The sequence below is a fragment of the Echinops telfairi genome, unplaced genomic scaffold, assembly GCF_000313985.2.
Source record: "Echinops telfairi isolate 266 unplaced genomic scaffold, ASM31398v2 ScPeMD7_443;HRSCAF=831, whole genome shotgun sequence".
Lineage (NCBI taxonomy): Eukaryota > Metazoa > Chordata > Mammalia > Afrosoricida > Tenrecidae > Echinops > Echinops telfairi.
The window spans coordinates 67,131,356-67,150,655 of NW_022104341.1; the positions used below are offsets into that span (position 1 = coordinate 67,131,356).

The window sequence follows — 19,300 nt, forward strand, 5'->3', positions numbered from 1 at the left end:
GGCACACCTACCTCCCATTGCCATAGCAACAGAAATTAGCATCCATACCAGTCCATGGTCTTTTGTTGCTTGTCTCCCAGCAATTCCACCCTTTTTTATTTTCTCCACTCTTTTTTCTCATGGCATGTTTCATTAAAGTTATAATTTCTGATTATAACTCTTAAAAGATATTTTCCTATTACTTTTATAAATGTGTTGGACTCTCCAGACAAATGCTTATCATTATTATCATTAACTTTATTTTGTTCTTGCTTGTCATCCCACCCACCCATCTTCACTGCTTACCCATCCCTCTCCCCTTTTCTCCATTTTACCACTGTTTATTTTCCAGCTCCAATTAGACCTACCCTATATCACTAGACAGAGTGAAATGCTTCTACATAGCACTAACAGCTGTACCAAGATGCTGAGGAAACCACAGTCAACCACAGGAAATAAACAAACATACAAATAAAAATCAATAAAAACAAACACACACAAAAATCACCCAAACCCAACAGAAGCTGTGAAAGTAACAGTTATAGAATTTGAAACAATGAAAGATGTGGGATCACTCGAGAGAACAATGGAAGAAATTGAAAACCAAAATCCTAAACCAAAAAGAATACCAGTATGTCAACAATGAGATAACAGAACTAGATAACATAGTAACAGACCTGAGGAATAAAATGGAAAAAAAGGAAAATCAAATCAGTTAGCATGAAGACAACCATACTGACTATAATCAATGAAAGAAACAATCCACAAAACAGCAAAGGACCTGGTAGAAAGTATGAGAATTATATGGGAAACAATCAAAAAAAACAACCTAGGTCTCAACAGGAGCTTGGAAGAAAAAGAAACAAAAAAAATCTACAAAGAAACTAGTCAAAGAAATTACAGAAAAAAATATCTCAACCATCACAAAGAAGGGAGAATATATCTATTCAAGAAGCTGAGAGAACCAAAAATAAGATGAATCCCCAAAGAAAAACATAACACATGTTATGGTCAACCTATCTCAGTTCAAGGAGAGAATCCTAAAGGCAGCTAGAGAAAAGAGAACCATTACATACAAAGTAAAATAGACAGGGATAAGAAGACTATAAAGGCAAGAAGACAAAGGAGTGAGATATGTAAATTTCTGAAAGGGAAAAATTGCCAACCAAGAATCTTATATCCATAAAAAGTATCCCTCAATATGAAAGAGAAATAAAGGTCTTTCCTGACATCAAAAAACTTAAAGAATTCTTAATAACAAGACCAGCATTATAAAAAAGCATTAACTAGATCACTACGGACAAAGACTCAACAACAGCAGGTAAACCTGAAAGGATCGGATAGGACAATACCAACCATCCAGAAACCAACATGAAGAAAGGAACACAGAAATAGAGGAGGAACAAGGAAATCAATAAAATAAAATAAAAATTAACAATTAAAGCAAAACAACAGCAACAAACCCTAATATATCAATAATGATACAGAATGTATATAAATATACCAATCATAAGACAGAAAGTGGCAGACTGGATTAGAAAATAAGACCTATCTATTTGCTGCCTACAAGAAACACACTTTAACTCAAAAACAAAAAAAAAAGACTAAAAATCAAAAGATGGCAAAAAAAAAATCTATCAAGCCAACGGCAACCATAAAAAGGTAGGAGTAGCAATATAATCTCTGATAAAGTCGATTTCAAGGCAAATAACATATGAAGAGATGAGAATGGAGCCTACCTAATTATTAGAGAAACAATACACCAATAGCATAACCTTAATAAACATATATGGACCAAATGATTAATCAAATGCTACAGAGTTTAAAACAAAAATAAACAGAATGACAATAACTGTAGGAAACTTCAACACAACACTCAAGGAAAACTGATCCTAAGGGAAGAAACTGAATAAATAAACAGAAGAGCTAGCCAACACAATCAACGAGCTGACCTCTTCAACATGTAGAGAGCACTACATTCAATAACAACACATCCTTCTCCAGCAAATGACACATACTCTAGAATAGATCATATGTTACACCACAAGGCAAGCCTCAAGTTCAAAAACACTGAGCTCCTACAATCCATCTTCTCAAAGCACAAGTCTATAAAAATGGAAATCAATAATAGAAAGAACAGGAATATAAAGACAAACACATGGACACTGAACAACATACCACTTAAAAACGACTGGAATTTAAGAAATGTCTTGAAACAAATGATAACAATAACGCAATATATCACAACCTTTGGAACACAACAAAAGCAGTTATCAGAAGGCAGGTTATAGCAATCAACGCACACGTGAAGAAAGAGATGAGATCCAAAATTAGCACCTTAATACAACACCTCCAGTAACTAGAACAAGGGCAAGTAACAGAACCTCTCCAACAGCAGAAGAAGAGAAATAATAAAGATTAGAGCAGCAATAAGCAAACTTGAAAACAAAAAAAATAATAATGAAAATCAAGAAGTTGGTTTTTAAAAAATGATGAACAAAACTGACTAACTGCTGGCAAGCTTGACAAAAGTAAGGAGAGAAAAGATGCTAATAGAGATGAAAGGTTGACACCACAACATATTCAAATGAAATAAAATAACACAAGACTGTTCTCCAACAAGACTGGTAATTTAAAAGAAATGGACAAATGCCTAAAAATGCATCATCTACCCACATTAACATAGACATATATAGAAAACTTGAACAAATTCATAACAAAAGAAACATAAGTCATCAAGAACTTCCAACCATGAGAAGCCCAGAACCAGATAGATGGCTTCACAAGTCTGTCATCAATTCCACAAAGACTATTCAACAAGACTACAGAAAAGAAAACTACCAAACTCTTTTTATGAAGCATAACCATCATTCCAAAACCAAGAAAATGCCCCACAAATACAGAAGACTACAGACCAATACCCCTTATGAACATAGAGGTAAAAATTCTCAACAATATTCTGGCCAATGGAATCCAATAACATAAAAAAATCATTCATCATGACAAGTGAGATTCATACACAGGATGCAAGGAAGGTTCAAAATCACAAAAGCAATCAATGCATAACAAGATTAAAAAATAATAAAAGCCACATGACCATATCACTAGATGCTAAAAAAGCATTTGACAATATTGAAGATCCATTTCTAGTTTAAAAAAAAAAAAAAGTAGGAAGACGGAAATAGAAGGGAAATTTCTCAACATGATAAAGGCTACATGCAAAAACAAACAAAAAACTGCTAATATCACACTCAAAGGGGAAAAAACATTTCCCCTGAAAAAAAGGAACTAAGCAGAAATGTTAAAACAAAAAGAAACCAAGGGAATACAATTGGGAAAAGAAGTGAAGCTCTTGCTACTTTCAGACCATATGGCTTTATATGAAGAGAACCCCTAGGACCCCACAAAAAGAGTGTTGGAAACAAATGATGGATTTGTGAAAGTATCAAGGTACAAGACAAAAAATCAGAAAAATCAGATACAAGATGAAAAATCAGAAATTGGATTCCTATATACCAGTGATGAGAGATCTGAAAAAAATAATGAAAAAACAATCCCATTTACAATAGCCACACACACAAAAATGAAACATTAGGAATAAACCTAATAAAATAAACAAAACACCTATACAAAGAAAACCATAAAACATTATTACAAGAAGCCAAATAGGCCTATGGAAATGGAAGAATATCTCGTGTTCATGGATAGGAAGACTTCATATAATAAAAATGACACCAATACCTAAAGAAATCTATAATTACAACAGAATTCTTATTCAATCCCAACTTTATTCTTTAAAGAAATGGAAAAACTAACTACCGACGTCATATTAAGAGGGAAACCAAATAACTTCTCAAAAAGAACAAAGTAGGAGGTCTGGTACTACACCAACTGAAAACCTGTTACACAGCTACAGTAGTCAAAACAGCCTGGTACCAGAGCCATAGAGAAATGGACCAAGACAGAAAACTCAGAAATAAAAGCATCCAGCTACAGACAATTAAATTTTTACAAAGGACAACAACAACAAAACACTTTAAATAGGAAAAGGATATGCTTTCAACAAATGGTGCTGGAAAAATTGGATCTCCAACTGCAGAGGAATTAAACACAGTCCATACTTACCCCATGCACAAACTGAACACAAGACAGATTAGAAACCTTAATGTAGATCCCAGCACTATAAGGATCATCAATGAGAAAATTGGGATAAATGTAAGGGCCCCACTGCAGGGCATACACAGGCTATCAAATATTAAAAAAGAAGCACACATAGAAGACAAAATAGATGACAAGTACCTATTAAAAATAAAACAATTCAAAAGGTTTGCAATTCAAACGTATGCAATTCAAAAGGTTTCATCAACAAAGTAAAACAAGAGCCCACTGGGAGGGTAAAAATATGTATCTATGACCTAATGAACAAGGGACTAATTATTAAAATCTATAGAATTCTGCAACACCTCCATAAGAAAAAAAATCAAATAATCCAATTAAAAGGTGAGCAACGGGCATGAACAGACAATTCACAAAGGATGACACTCTAATGGCTAACAAACACCTGAGGAAAGGCTTATCATCACTAGCCATCCAAGAAATGCAAATCAAAATAACATCATCTTATCCCCACAAAGTTAGCCCAATTCAAATAAAAAGATAACAACAAATGCTGGGGTGGATGAGGAGAGATTGGAGCTCTTTTACACTGCTGGTGGCCTTGTAAATATGTACAACTATTGTGAAAATCAATCTGGTGATGTCTAAAACAACTAGCATACAACCCGGGATTGGCTTTGCTGGGCATAGACTCCCAAAGATATGAGACAGAACAGGAATAGACATATGCTCTCCCATGTTCATTGCAGCACAGTTCACAATAGCGGGAAGTCATACATAGCCCAGAAGTCCATCAATAGAAAAATAGAGAACCCAGTATATAGTGAAGTAGTATGCATCCCTTAAAAAGATCAATGAAACCATTAAACTCCTTATGATATAGAAGGTCCTGGAAGCCACTATGAGGAGTGACGTTAGTCTATCACAAAATGATAAATATTGTATGAGTTCACTACTATAAGGATAAATACCATGATGAAGGCAGGCTCCTTCTAATGCAGGCTCCTAAGTAATGAGATAAAAAGCCTGCAGCATCCATGAAACATATCATCCCTCCATATTGACAGAATGGATTTGGGGCTCACATTTAATTGTAGCCCAGATCTAAGAACAATTAGTTCGTATGCCATGGCCCTGCTTGATATTAGAGAGCACCGAATATGGATACTACCGCAAAATGTAGTGAAGAAACTAGATGATACCCGGCTATCATAAAGAATAGCATCTGGGGGCTTAAAGGCTTGTCTTCAAACAAGGTGAGGCATCAACTAGGTCTACATGGAAGAAATACAACAGCTGGTGTGTGATCCAAGGATGTGGGGTTAAGGGGAAGAGGGAACCCCACAAAACATCACAGGTTCGGCAGGCGCAATTGTACAGCGATAATAAGTAGAGATTATAGTAAAGTCATAGAGAGCATGAGAGTTAAAGGATAGAGTCAAGTAATGGAGTCAGACGCAATTCATAGTAGCGTAGCTCACCTCAGCTAGGCTTGATGGTCCTCGTGGAGGGGGCTCAGTCGTCAGAGAAGAAGCCGCTGCTTCATCCTCCTTAGTCACCTTCTCCAGCCACCCTCTCGAGAACCAGGGAGCCTCATTATTTATTGCGAACCACGCATCATAGAGTCATACATCACAGAAAGGGGCAATACAATTCATTCTAGAACAAGTTTGATCACTCTGATGTCTCATATAATAAAACAGACAATTACTATTCTGGGAGGCATGCAAGTTCCCTGATAGTGGACAATAACCTGAGTCACCAGGAGGGATATTAACATAGGGGTATTAACATAAGCAATACAGTCAATAGGTGGGGAATCACCTAGGGGTGTGCCCACATTGGTTGTGGAATAAACAGTGGTGTCTGCTTGATCTAGACAGCTGATAATGACTATCTAACCTTGGTCATCCTTGGGCAGGTTTGCCCTCTCTGGTATCTCCTGCAAGTGAACAGACCAAAAGGAGTGGGTCTTATTTAGGGTGAGTCAGACTAATAGTCTAGCCACTATAGATGGCTGATGTTAAGGAGAATAACCTCTGACCTACTTTCGCTGATCACCTATTGTACAGTCACTCTTAAGCAGCTAAGTCTGGTACATATTTTGGGGAGACAACTTAAGAGAAATCCTTCTGTTCCTCACACAAGGACTGAAAACAATATAGTCCAAATTTGAAAGAGAGAAGGGTATCAGAGCTTAAATTGTGCATTATCTGCTTTGCAGAAGGCTATGGATGACAGTAGAAGCCCAAAATTCACTTGCAGGATCCACACATGAAGCCTCCCTCAGCCCAGGAACCTACTAGATTGTAGAGTCATGGTTCTCAACCTTCCTAATGCCACAACCCTTTATTACAGTTCCTCAGGCTGTGGTGACCTCCCAACCATAAAATTATTTTCATTGCTACTTTATAACTGTCATTTTGCTACTGTTATGAATCGGGTGACCCCTGTGAAAGGGTTGTTCAACTGCCAAAGGGATCTAAACCGCTGATTTAGAGGTTCTGAAAAGATGATAACGGTGTGTGACCAAAAGGCGTGATTTGTGGCAGAAGGGGGACTGCTTTTGCCACCACAACAGTGCACCTGCTTATGCAGCCAACCCAGTGTGCCAGTTTTGGGCAAAATACAGTATGCCTCTCTTGCCCCATGCACCTGACTCGCCTGACCTCGCTCCTTGTGAGACTTCTTTTTGTTTCCACAAATAAAGAGCGACATAAAAGGACAGCAATTTGACACATAGAAGAGGTGAAGGAGAAAAAAAAAGGGAGGTGCTGTCAGCTATCCAAACAGATGAGTTTGAAAAATGTTTCCAAGAATGGAATCGTAGATTTGACAAATGTATTAAGTGTTATGGAGAATACTTTGAAGGTGTTAAAATTTGTAAAAAAAAAAAAAAAAAAATTCATAACTTTAAAAAAAAAAAACATTTTGGGGGGGTACCCCCTCATATGATCAAGAACCAATGATATTAAAGGAAGAAGTCCAAGTTCTACAGAAGGGATTAGTGCAAAACAAGTCTCTAAAAACTATGTTAGGCCAGGTTGACTAGAGAAACAAATTAAGAGACACTCATATGTATAAGAAAGAGCATTATATCAAGGAGTAATTATATATCAAGAAAGCTTCCCAGCCCAGTCCAACTCAAGTCCCTAAGTCCAATACTAGTCCATAAGCCCTCTTCAGACTCACACAGCCACATGCAATGATGCATAATGTAGGAAAAGCGGTAGATAAAAAATCAGGTGGATCCAATAGTTGTGGAAGCAACACACGGCTCTTGCAGCAATCAGGATCAGCCCAGCAGGAAGGAGAAGGGAAAACGAGAAGGGGAGCCCTGCTTATGAGAAGACCACACCCTCAGGGAGGCACCATCAGGCAGTGACCTGATAGACAGGTTGATTATCACCCCTTTTATATAGCTTCAATTTGACATGAAATAATGTAAATACAAGAGACCACCCCTTGTCAACCTGACACTTTCACACAACTCTTGAACCATACATAATTTAAAATATGTGTGCCTAACAGGATAAAACTAAAATGCATAGAATTCAAAATGTGCCAGCCTCATTTAAACATAATATTCTATAAGTGACTAAAACAAAAAATTCTATGCCTAACAATTGCAGTTATGTGAACACCTACGCCACAATCCTATAATCCTATTGTAAGGAAAATCCTAAAGGGGAATTCCAACCTTTGGGAAAGAAATCCAATGCACTGCCTCAGCCCAAGTACTTCTTCATTCCTGGAACACACCCCTCCCAAGACTCCCTCCCTCCTTTACTGATGACCTTGTCTGCACAAGAAATCCCTGCTTCTTCTTCTGTGTCCTAACCTTTCCTTGTGACCTTGCCCTTCCTTGTGCAGATAAAGCATAAAAGCTAGGCCCAACTGCCATTCAGGTTGCAGATCTTCTGGAATGTTAGTTACCTTGGGTCAAAAAGTTTCCTCTTTCAAATTCTACAAGAGCGCCACCTGGTTTTGCTGTTACACTATCAACATATTCTCCCACCCATGAAAGTTGCTAAGCCAGCCACCTCATACCTTTATCTCCCCATTCTGGATATCCAATTTCTATACTGCCCTTTCTATCAACCCAGTGCTCTGAGGAGACAAGCATGTTCTTTGATGTGAGGAACCTTCATTCCAGTTGGAACCTTCTGAGTCTGCAGCCATAAGCAAAGTCAAATAAGGACAGGCCATCCTTAAAGTTTGCAGCAATGTGCACCAATTCAGAGGATCAAACATCTTAGTATCATATCCAATTCTGGTCAACTCAATGTGGGTCACCTCATTAAGCCTCACCAGGGTGCCCATTGGCCACCTGGCCTTTTGACCATGGGCCCCTTCACAAATTCCCAACAACTCTAGTCCCCTTGAGCTACATCATGCCACAGGCTCCGGTTCCACACAAACTCTAAATTTCAGACCAGCCTGTTGCCCTCATCTCTCTCTAGTCCCTGCAAACCAGGACCACAGGTGTCCATGGCCAGACTCAACAGTCTCTCTATTGCTGCATTTCTCCCACTTCCACACAGGTGGATCCAGGTGGTCGCCTAGCGAACTTTTCTGCCTGCAGACTCCCTTTAACATTCAGTACTAAAGGACAGTTCCTGTCGAACGGATCACTGAAGACAAATGAGTGCATAAGCAAATGTGGCAAAGAAAGCTGATGGTGCCCGGCTATCAAAAAGTATAGTGTCTGGGGTCTTAAAGGCTTGAAGGTAATCAAGCGGCCATCAAGCTCAGAAGCAACAAAGCCCACATGGAAGAAGCACACCAGCCTATGCAACCACGAGGTGTCGAAGGGATCAGGTGTAAGGCATCATCAGAACAAAAAATCTTACCATAGTGAATGATGGGGGGAGTGCGGAGTGGAGATCCAAAGCCCATTAGTAGGCCACTGGAGATCCCCTTGCAGAGGGGTCTCGGGGAGGAGATGAGCCAGTCAGGGTGCGATGAGAAATACAACTTTCCTCTAGTTCCTAAAGGTTTCCTCCCCGCTCCCACTACCATGACTCAAATTCGATCTTGCAAGTCTGGCTAGACCAGAGGAGGTACACTGGTACAGAGAGGAACTGAAAATACAGGGAATCCAGGACGTATGAGCCCTATAGGACCAGTGGTGTGAATGGCAAAACAGGGAGGGTAAAGGGAGAATGGGTAGGAAAGAGGGAACTGATTACATGGAACTGTGTGTGACCTCCTCCCTGGGGGACAGACAACCGAAAAGTGGATGAAGGGAGACATCGGACAGGGCAAGATATGACAAAATACCCATTTATAAACTATCAAGGGCTCATGCGGGAGGGGGGAGCAGGGAGAGAGGGGAAAAATGAGGACCTAATGTCGGGGGTTTAAATGGAGAGAAAATGTTTTGAGAAACGATGTACAAATGCGCTTTGCACAATTGATGTGTGTATGGATTGGGATAACAGTTGTATGAGCCCCTAATAAAATGTTAAAAAAAAAAAAAGGACAGTTCCTTCATGGCTCTGTTAGGTCTCTGGGACACTTTTCCTCAGTTCTTGCTTCTCACCGCTGAAAGAATGCAGGCGTAAATCCAAGTAACTTTTATGAGGGAAAAGGACGTTTTGGGTATACAATCTCAGATAGTACACACTATCTCTGGAGAGCATGCAAGGCCCATGGCGGTGGTTGTGGGAGAGTTCAAGACCAAAAATGGCCGCTTCAGGGGAGTGCGAAAAGTGGAAAAATGGCCCGAAAGTGGAGTCCACAGGACCAAAGGAGGTTTCCTAGAACCAAAAAAGACAAGAAAGTGGAGTCCTGAGAGGGTGTGCACATATGCCACACACATGGGTGAGATCCGGCCCTGCGACCTGAAAGAGAGGGGCTGCCCTCAGTCTCTGCTATTTATCCCCTCCTACCCCCATTTAGGGGTGGGGGAGCGTGGTTGAGGGTATTGGCCAATCTTAGTGGCTAAGTTCAGACACACCTGTGATGTGATTTCACTAGTGCTTAGTTGTGTGCCCAGTTGTCTTTCACCCATGTCTAGGTGACCTTGGTCTGAGCATGCCCAGCTTTGAAATGCCCCATAGGTGTGTAATGGGTGACTGATTTCTTTCAAATCCCTTTATTGTGGCATAGCCAGCTAATTTTTGTTTAGCGTAGGCATTCAGTGAAGACAACCACTTTTATCCCTAATCTTCCTACCTTTCAGCTCTGACAGGCAAGCAGATTAGGGATGAAGGGGGTTGTCTTCCCCAAATACCTATGCTAAATGAAAATTAGCTGGCCATGCCACAATAAAGGGGTTTAAAAGAAACCGGGCACACATTAGCAACCTCTGGGGAAGATCCAAAGCTGGGCATGTGCTGATGAAGCCAGCATGCAGATTAAGGGCACCTGGGTATGCACAACAGAAACCAACAACACTAGGTCCTACATGTGCCTAAACTCAGCCACTAAGAACAGCCAACACCATGACCAAACCCGGCACGTGGCGGGAGGAGGGATGAAAAGCAGAATCTGAGGGCAGTCACTGTTTCGGTTCCCACTCCTCTTCTGATTCCAGGGCCTCCCCTCTCCAGCCACTCCCCATGTGGCTTCTCAAGCTCCAAGAAGGGGCCATTTTCGGTCTCAAACTCTCTCGAGACCCACCACCATGCACCCTGCAGGCTTTCCAAAGATAGTGTGTATTAACTGAGACAATATTACCTGAAACTTCTACTTTCCCTCAAAAATGTTACTTAGACTTACAAAAGTGCTTCTGGACTGGATGTGTCCCCCAAAACACATGCTGTAAATCCTCACTTTTATGTCTGTGGCTATAATCTCCGATTTAAATGATCTGTCTTTGTTATGTAAGTGAAGTAGGATCCGTGTATGGTATGTCTTGAGGAAATCTCTTCTAAGATATAAAGGAAATTAGAGGAGCAGCTGAAGTACCAAAAACGTCATAAAATAGATGCCAACACACCTAACGATGCCCAAGGAACCAGCAGGCAGAAGGTGATGAGACAGGCCCTTCTGTGTGGGCTGATAGAGAAAGCAAGCGTTCCCGTAAAGCCGCACTCTGAATTTGAACTTCTACCTTCCTAGACGGTGAAACGATACATTTGTGTTAAAGTCATTCATCAGTGGCATCTCGGTTAGAACACCGTTTAGTAAGCAAGATGGTTGTCATTTATTTTTAATGATCTTAATGATCATTTTCCAACAAAAATATTTAGTGCTAATTTAACATATGGATCTAAGTGGTTGGTGAACAAGAAAAACATGGCCTCCCTCTGACATGGGGGTTATGTTCTTAGAAGCCAAATATTTAGCACTTAATTAAACCAGTGATACTGCCCCCTGAGAGGCACTGGAATGATCCAGGGAAGGTGCAAAAGTAGACAACTACACTTTATCCTGGATTATGAGGTATGGTATTGTACAAGTTTTTCATTTCCAGAGGGGTGATTATATATATATATATATATATATATATATATTCCATCTGAAAAGAAGGTCAAATATGTTTGAGAACCTATAAATTATTAAACCATCTCAACAAAGTTGTGATGGGTGTCATAATGTCAGGAGAGAGTTGCCAGAGAACTTAGAAACAAGTGGCAGTGAATGTGAAATTATTCTCAATCTGAATCAACACGGACAATGGCCATGCTACTAAAAAGAAACCTCATCTTCCTTTTCAACCATTCATTCAAATAATACCCACTTAGCATTTATCATTCACTAATCGGAGCCCTGGTGCTATAGGGGTTAGGCTTTGGGCTGCTATCCACAAGGTCAGTAGTTTGAAACCACCAGCCAGCATCAAGGGAGAGAGGTGGGGCTTTCTCCTTCCATAAACAGATGCAGTCTCCGAAACCCACGGGGCCATTTCTCCGGTCCTACAGGGCTATTATGAGTCAGCAGCAATTCAACAGCAGGGGAGGTGGTGGTGGGATCTACTCACTAGTGGCTGTGAAGAGGGCATCAACCCCTCTGCTCCCCACTGCCGCATAGGAAGATAGGTATATTTAATTCTGTAACTTACAAGTGTTCAAGATGAGACTCCAAGAGGCTATTTAAGATCCAAATATTGTTTTCCACCCATCCAGAGCAAAAGGGAGAGAATGAAGTCTAAGGATCAATTATCTATAGAACTAAGTCTATACACACCAGGGCATCAACCTCTCTGAGACCATTCGGAGCTGTCTTCAATAGATGGACTTGGATCAAGTGTGAGAAACTGTAAAGCAAACCCTCTACATCCTAAAAAGGAAAGAAGGGAAAAGCAGCAGAAGTAGCAGTGGAAGGAAAAGAAAAGATGGAGAGGAAGGGAGGGAGATCTGTTGTACTGGTCCCCCTGAGACTATTATCCTTGAACATAATGTTTAACTATTGCCCTTGAACCTTGTCTTTAGACCATACCTTAAGAAATTGGGGATTCTATGGAATAATGGAGTCCTGGATGGTGCACATTATGAACACACTTGACTACGAACCCAAAGGTTAGAGGTTTGAGTCCACCCAGAGGACCCATGCAAGAAAGGCCTGGCAGTCTAGTTCTAAAAATGCAGCCACGGAAAACCCCATGGAGTGCAGTTTTACTCTGACACAAGTAGGACTGCCAGGAATCAGGATGATCGACAGCAGACACAATAGAGTTTGCTGTTTAAATAACAAACTGACTTAAATATCACTCTTTAAAAATCACTTACAGGAGACCAAACAATTCAAGATTACTTTAAAACAGGATAAGAATGCAAGGAGGCAGGGTAACTAGATTAATGGAACTGGAACAACCGGAGTGGAAAAATGAGCACATTTATGCCCTGTGAAGGACATAATCAATGTCACAGAACAACTAGTGTAGAATCATTGAGTGGGAATCTATACTGCTATGTAAACATTCACCAAATATGCAGCATTATTGTTTTTTTACGTAACTTTCTACTTAATGCTTGGGTCATGTCTTTAGAATATTAAGTGTACATTATTATAATGCTGTCTGCTATGAGGAAATGGGGCTTCTGTGAAGTTCAAGAATTTACTAAGGATTATTCAAGGGACAGCATGGACCTAAAGTCCTACATCTGTGTAACTCCAAGTCTAATACTCTTTCCATTGTGTTCCGTTTTTCTACAAACCTTGGAGCATAGATTTGCAGAAGAGGCAGATATATTGCCTTCTTGTCATGAAGTGACTGGGAGTTAGGAAGGAGCCCAGAGGGAGACAGGATCAGGAATTTGTTAGACAATCTGTTTTCCTTACAGACCCCTGGTGAGTTACAAGGAAATCTGACCAGAGAACACTCAGGAATTCCTTGGCCTTCATTGCAGCTCCAATTCCCTTTGGTCAGATTAGCCCACGCGACACAACAGTCTCTTAAGGGCTTTTATTTTCCTGAATGGCCTTTAGAAGAATATGAACAAGGTCCAAAGACAATTACATTGTTGAATATGCTACAACTCCCCAGATGAGCATGAGCGGTCATCTCAGCACCCAGCACTCTAATTTCAACCTGAGTGACTTTCTGGGCCGGTCACCTCCAAGAAGATAATGTTTCCTTGGAAAAGGCACACTTGGGGATTCTAAAACAGAGTCAACCAGCAGATGTTCAGTTACTGCTTCCTGGATATTTATCCCAATAAAAAGTAGCTTCATTAAAAGTGATTGCTTCTGACTTCATTACAATGATTTCCCAACTGCGTTTTGGCTGTGGGGTTCACTGGCAGGTGAAGGAGAAATTGGGGATGCTATAGAATAATGGGATCCCTGGATGGTACACATGGTTAACATACTCAGCTACTAACCAAAAGGTTAGAGGTTTCAGTCCAGGGATCTAGCAAGAAAGGGCCTGGTGATCTATTTCTGAAAATTCAGCCACTGAAACCCAATGGAGTGCAGTTCTACTTTGGCACAAGTAGAGTGGCCCAGAGTCAGGATCGCCAACTGCAGACATGAATGGCAATAGGTTTGCTGTCTGTGGTTAGATTTTATGCCAACTTGATGAACTTGTGTGAATGTAGGGGTGGAGTCCAGCCCTTGAGTCTGGGGATACCTCCTTGGGAGTGTACCTTTGTTAGAGAGAGACACTGGGCATTCTCTCTTGCCCTTCACCTTCCTGCTGGCTTGGATTCTGAATCTGGCTCCATCCCTGGATAGCCCACGTGGCCTGCTATCCTGGGAACTACCAGTGCTCCGCCATGTTCCTGTTGCTGACGTAGGACCCACACAATTCTGCTTTTAGTGGCCAGGGCTGCCCTGGCTTCCCCTTTTGCCCCTACTGCTTCATCCACTGGCAGCTGCTTAAATCTTGGTCGTCTCTGGCCCATGTACTGGAGTTGGATTGGGCAGGGGCGATTGATAGAAAATGATTTCTTGATATAAAGTTCTTTCATGTGTGTGTGTGTGTGTGTGTGTGTGTGTATAATCACTGGTTTTGTTTCTCTAGAAGACACAGCATGAATCTGAGCTTCCCAGAATCACCTCAGGCTCTAGCTAATGTGGGTTTTCATCAGCTCTCCGGCATTTAAATCTCTTGGCCATGAGCACACGTTTCAAATCATCCAGCGTGCATTGTTTTATTACTTGAAGGAAATGTAAATACAACACATAAAAGCAGAGCTGTTCTGTTGGAAGAAAACATTCTCTTTGTCCTACCCTACTCAAAATGGTCCCAGGAGTTCCTGGGAAGCTCTCCTGGGCCTTCCCTCAACAGTGCAGAAAGCCATCATCTTATGGCCATGATGTAACCAAGCCCTACAACAAAGCATCCCAGGTCCTCGGCCTCCTATTCAGCCTCATCTCACAATGCCTTGTCCATTCTCAATCTAGCCTCCTAACTCCCTTTGTAGTGTGCAAGTGCACTATACCGTTATCAGGCTCCCCCCATCATTTTAAATTTGCCCTTTTTTCTTAATGAATCCCCTTCTTCTCCTCATTTGCCTGGTGTGATAGTTGGTTTTTTGGTGCCAACATAGCACCTGGAAAAAGATATGAGTAGATTTAACCTGTCAATCGGATCACAGCTTTGGAGGTGCGATTGAGATAAAGGGCTCACTGGAGCTGCTGCACCACAACCCCCCTCCTCCCTGCCTTCAATTCCCTGTTGAAGAGCCACATTGAAACCTGCGCAAGACCTGTGATGCGACCACCACCATTGGATCCACACAACTCTGCATCCACCGTCCTATGCTCGTCCTGCATTCTGCATCACTGCACATGGCTGTGTGAGTCTGAAGAGGGATTTATGGACTAATATCAGTCTTATAGACTTGATATGGACGGTGCTGGTATGTTTGCTTGATATACAATTACTTCTTGATATAAAGCTCACTCTTATATATATATGAGTGTCTCTGGATTTGTTTCTCTAGTCAACCCAGCCTAACACACCTGAGGATCACATACTTACGCATTAAGGCCCAGCTTAACTATTTCTTTAGGGATGACGTTCTTATCCCTCTTGCTTTCGAATATATGCAAACAGTGCTAACACCAGGTCCTTACTTTTATTTTCTCATTTGTCACTTTGATTACAAATTTTTGTTGTGTCCATGTCTTCTTGGACTGGATTGAGAAAAGGAATTTACTAATTTTTGTGTCCCTAGCTTTTAGCGTTGTGTCTGTGTCATGAAAGAAGCATTAGACCTCTTCTAACTTCACAAGGAGGAGAGAGAAATCAAACTCCCAAGATTGATCCCCATGAGGCAGGAATCAGCCATGCCTCCACCCAGCTTACATTCTAACACCGTATGTAGCTCCGGTGGCGCTCTCAACCTCTCTGTTGTGTTCACAATTTATTGCGATGACCACACAGAGCTCAAAGACCCAATTCACAATTGTGGAGTTTATTATGGAAAGGAGGTTACAATGCAGGATCAGAAATGTTCAGACACGGTTCTCCAGTCAGGAGGGTCTCTGCTGCATGTCCACAGACAGGTCTCCTCTAGTCTTTGGCCGCTTGGCCTGGCTTCCTTGCTGCTCAGGCCATGAAACAAGGCTCTGTCAGTGTTGCTGATAAATGACTAAGGAGCATGGCAATCTGACATAACACCTCACCCCAAAAGCTCTAGCTCCCCAATTAAGTCTGCAGGCACCCTACTCCAGGAGCAAGCTCCTTGCTCAAAGGCACTCAGTTTTATTCACTCCACAGTCTAGGAATCCACCACTCTGCCTAGTGCTCTGGGTAACACTGACTTCCAAAGTATTCTCTGGGAGGTACTTCAAAAGCCCTTTTCATTTATTAAAATAACAGCTCCCGTTTTACCTTTTTAATGTTTCCACTTTCCAACTCAATACCCTTGTCTCTTTCTACTATTCTCATCAGATGCTATGATGATCAACCACCCCGTGGAACTCACTCACTCTGTTGTGGGCAGGTGGTGCCATGCCATTGGTTCCGATTCATAGTGGAGCAAAGCATTGCGCAGTTCCACTCCATGCTCGTCCTCATTCCTAAATTGGAGCCCTTTCTTGCGGTCACTATGTCAACTCATCTTGTTGATTATCTTCTTTTTTGCTGACCCCTACTTTGCCAAACAGGATGGCCTTTTCCCAGGCACTGGTCCCTCCTGATAACATGTCCAAAATACAAGAGATAAATCTTACCATCCTTGCGTCTAATGAACACATTCTGCCTGCCCTTGCCCCAAGCCAGATGTTTGTTTTTCTGAAAATCCCTGGTAACTTCAATATCTTCACAAACACCACAATTTGAATGCAACGATTCTTCTCTTATCTTACATATTCATTATTCTTATTTATTTCACATGCCTACGAAGCGATTGAAAATATCAGAGCTTGGTTCAGGCATACCATCATCCTTAAAATGAAATCACTGCTCTTTAATATTTTATAGGGGTCTTTTCAGCTGGCTGGCCCAATGTAATACATGGTTAGATTTTCAAACTGCTGCTATGAGTATTGATTGCAAACCCAAATAAAATTAAATCTTTGACAACTTTAATCTCTTCTCTGATGCTACTGCTTATTGGTCCAGTTCTGAAGATTTTTGTTTTATCTTGAGGTGCAATCAATACTTTGCTCTGCATCAATGATTGCTTCAAGTCCTCTTTGCTTTCAGCAAGCAAGGTTGTTGCCATCTGCATATTGCACATTGTCACTAAGTCTTTCCCCAATACTGATGCCATATTCCTCATATAGTCCAGTTTTTTGATTACTGTTTATCATACAGATTGAATATAAGTGTGGTGAAAGGATACAACACTGACACTGGCACATACCTCTCCTGATTTTAAATCACACAGTACCACCTCATTGTATGTGAATGACTGCCTCTTGATCTATGTATGTACAGCTTTCACACGAGACAACAAGGTGTTTTGGAATTCCATTTCTTCATAATGTCTCCCATAATTTGTTATGGTGCACACAACCAAATGACTGCATAGTCAATAAAACACAGGTAAGCACATTTTGGGCATTCTCTGCCTCCTAGTCTGCCTTAGTCTGAAAGCTCCTTTGAAATCATTCACCGTGAGCTGCCCTGCTGGCATATGAAGCATCAATGGCATAGCTTTCACTAGTCACACACGAAGCACCACAGACACATGGGGGTCACTCACTCTTCACTCTAGCTTCTGTTTTCCTCCATAAACGGGAGCACTCGACATAGTCAACTTGCAGCAAGTGGCAACTGCTGGTGCTATTTTTCAAATTTCAGTTCTCAAGGACCTAGAAAAATGACTTTGCTGAGTTCATCTAAATTAGCCAGAGAACCTTTCCTATGCCCAAAAGAAGCAGACTTTATTCTTCCATATACAAAGCAAAGTATGTACTTTACAAAATCTCAAATACACAAAGTATGACCTCTCCCATGTAAGATTCTAGCTTCTGGAGAACAGCCCCACCTCCAGCACCAGCACCACCACCAATTGATGATACCGTTGTGACTGAAATCTCATACTCCTAGAAAAATCTGTGAATGACTCTAGGAAATCCAGTGTAAGTCATCCCGAGGAAATCCCAATGAGGGAGAGCAGTAGATCGAGCGGTTGTCTCACCTGTCCACACCCCAGCCCACGCCGAGACACCCTCTTTTAAAAATTTTACTTGGATACCTTCTCTCAGATTCTCACTGTCTCCATTACGACAGACCCGGGAGCCTTGCTCCTCAACACTAACTGATCCTGGCATGCCAACAACGTTCTGCCCTGAGCTGGAACTTTCTGAAACTATTCTAAACAGAAGAGAAACAAGGAAATAAATTAGAATAAAGAATCAGTATAAACATTTTGGCTTACATACCAAGGCTCTGACCCTACCCTAGCCAGCCAGCATCCACACGTCCCTCTACCCCGGCCAGCCCCAAGGTCAAGAGGGAACCCTCAAGTTGACCCACTCTGGACTCCATGTCACCATCTTGACACCCACTAGCCAGACAGCCTGGTTCTCTGGTTGGGCAATCTAAAGCAGCAGATTTCCATTCTGCAGTGGACCCAGGGAAAATGAGTCCTGGACAGGGAAGTATCTCATTAACTAACAAGTCAGTTGTGAGTGTGATTGAGAGTGATTCTTTCCCCTCTTGACTCCGAAGTCCCTATCTTTTCCCAAGATGTCATAACACCTCCTGGTAGCCCTCCACTTATTAAATGCCTATTTGCCAAGGGCTCTGCCAGGTATCCCTGCCGACTTTGTCCAGGGTCAGTATTATGAATTGAGCTGTGTCTCCCCGAAATATGTGTTGGAACCTGAACTCCTATACCTAGGAGTGTAATGCAGCATAATACAATCACGTTCCTTAATTCGCCTGGTGCAACCATTGTGCCGAGTTCCATCTAACCTCATATGACCAATTCATCAGGTGAGTTCCCACCAGTGTAAGGTGGTTCTAAACCTAACCACTTCTGAGTTACAGAAAGAGCAGTATGGCAAGAGACACACCTGGAGGAGGCAGACTGACACAGGTGAGTTTCCTCTACAAGCCAAAGAACCAAGGAAGGCCCAGGACAGCCTGCAGAAGCAAAGAACGGACATGGTTAAGACCTTGATTTGAACTGTTAACTTCCATAACTAGGGGCGGGGGAGTGAACTTTGGTTCTTTAAAGCTGACCAATGGTGGCATTTCCATTACAGCAGCACTGGGAAACTAAGAGAGTTACCCCGGAACCATGTCATCCGTGTTGAGAGACTTGCCTCTTCCACACAACAGGCTACGTGTCTCTTGCAAACCAGCAGTCTCTGCACCCCACTCCCAAAGCATTCAGAAGCACTTAGGCTG

General features: G+C 41.5%; 1 protein-coding gene across 5 annotated transcripts in view; it reads right to left on the minus strand.

The window, feature by feature from the left end:
* FGGY (FGGY carbohydrate kinase domain containing) overlaps window positions 1–19,300 on the minus strand; it is a 564,284-nt gene that overhangs the window by 526,130 nt on the left and 18,854 nt on the right. Inside the window, exon 1 of one of the 5 annotated variants that reach the window (XM_004699386.3) lies at window positions 18,964–19,037. The exons of the other annotated variants lie outside the window; for them this stretch is intronic. The gene's annotated coding sequence lies outside the window, so the exon portion shown is untranslated. Of the gene's footprint in view, window positions 1–18,963; window positions 19,038–19,300 lie in introns of those variants that run through there. 5 annotated transcript variants of the gene reach the window in all.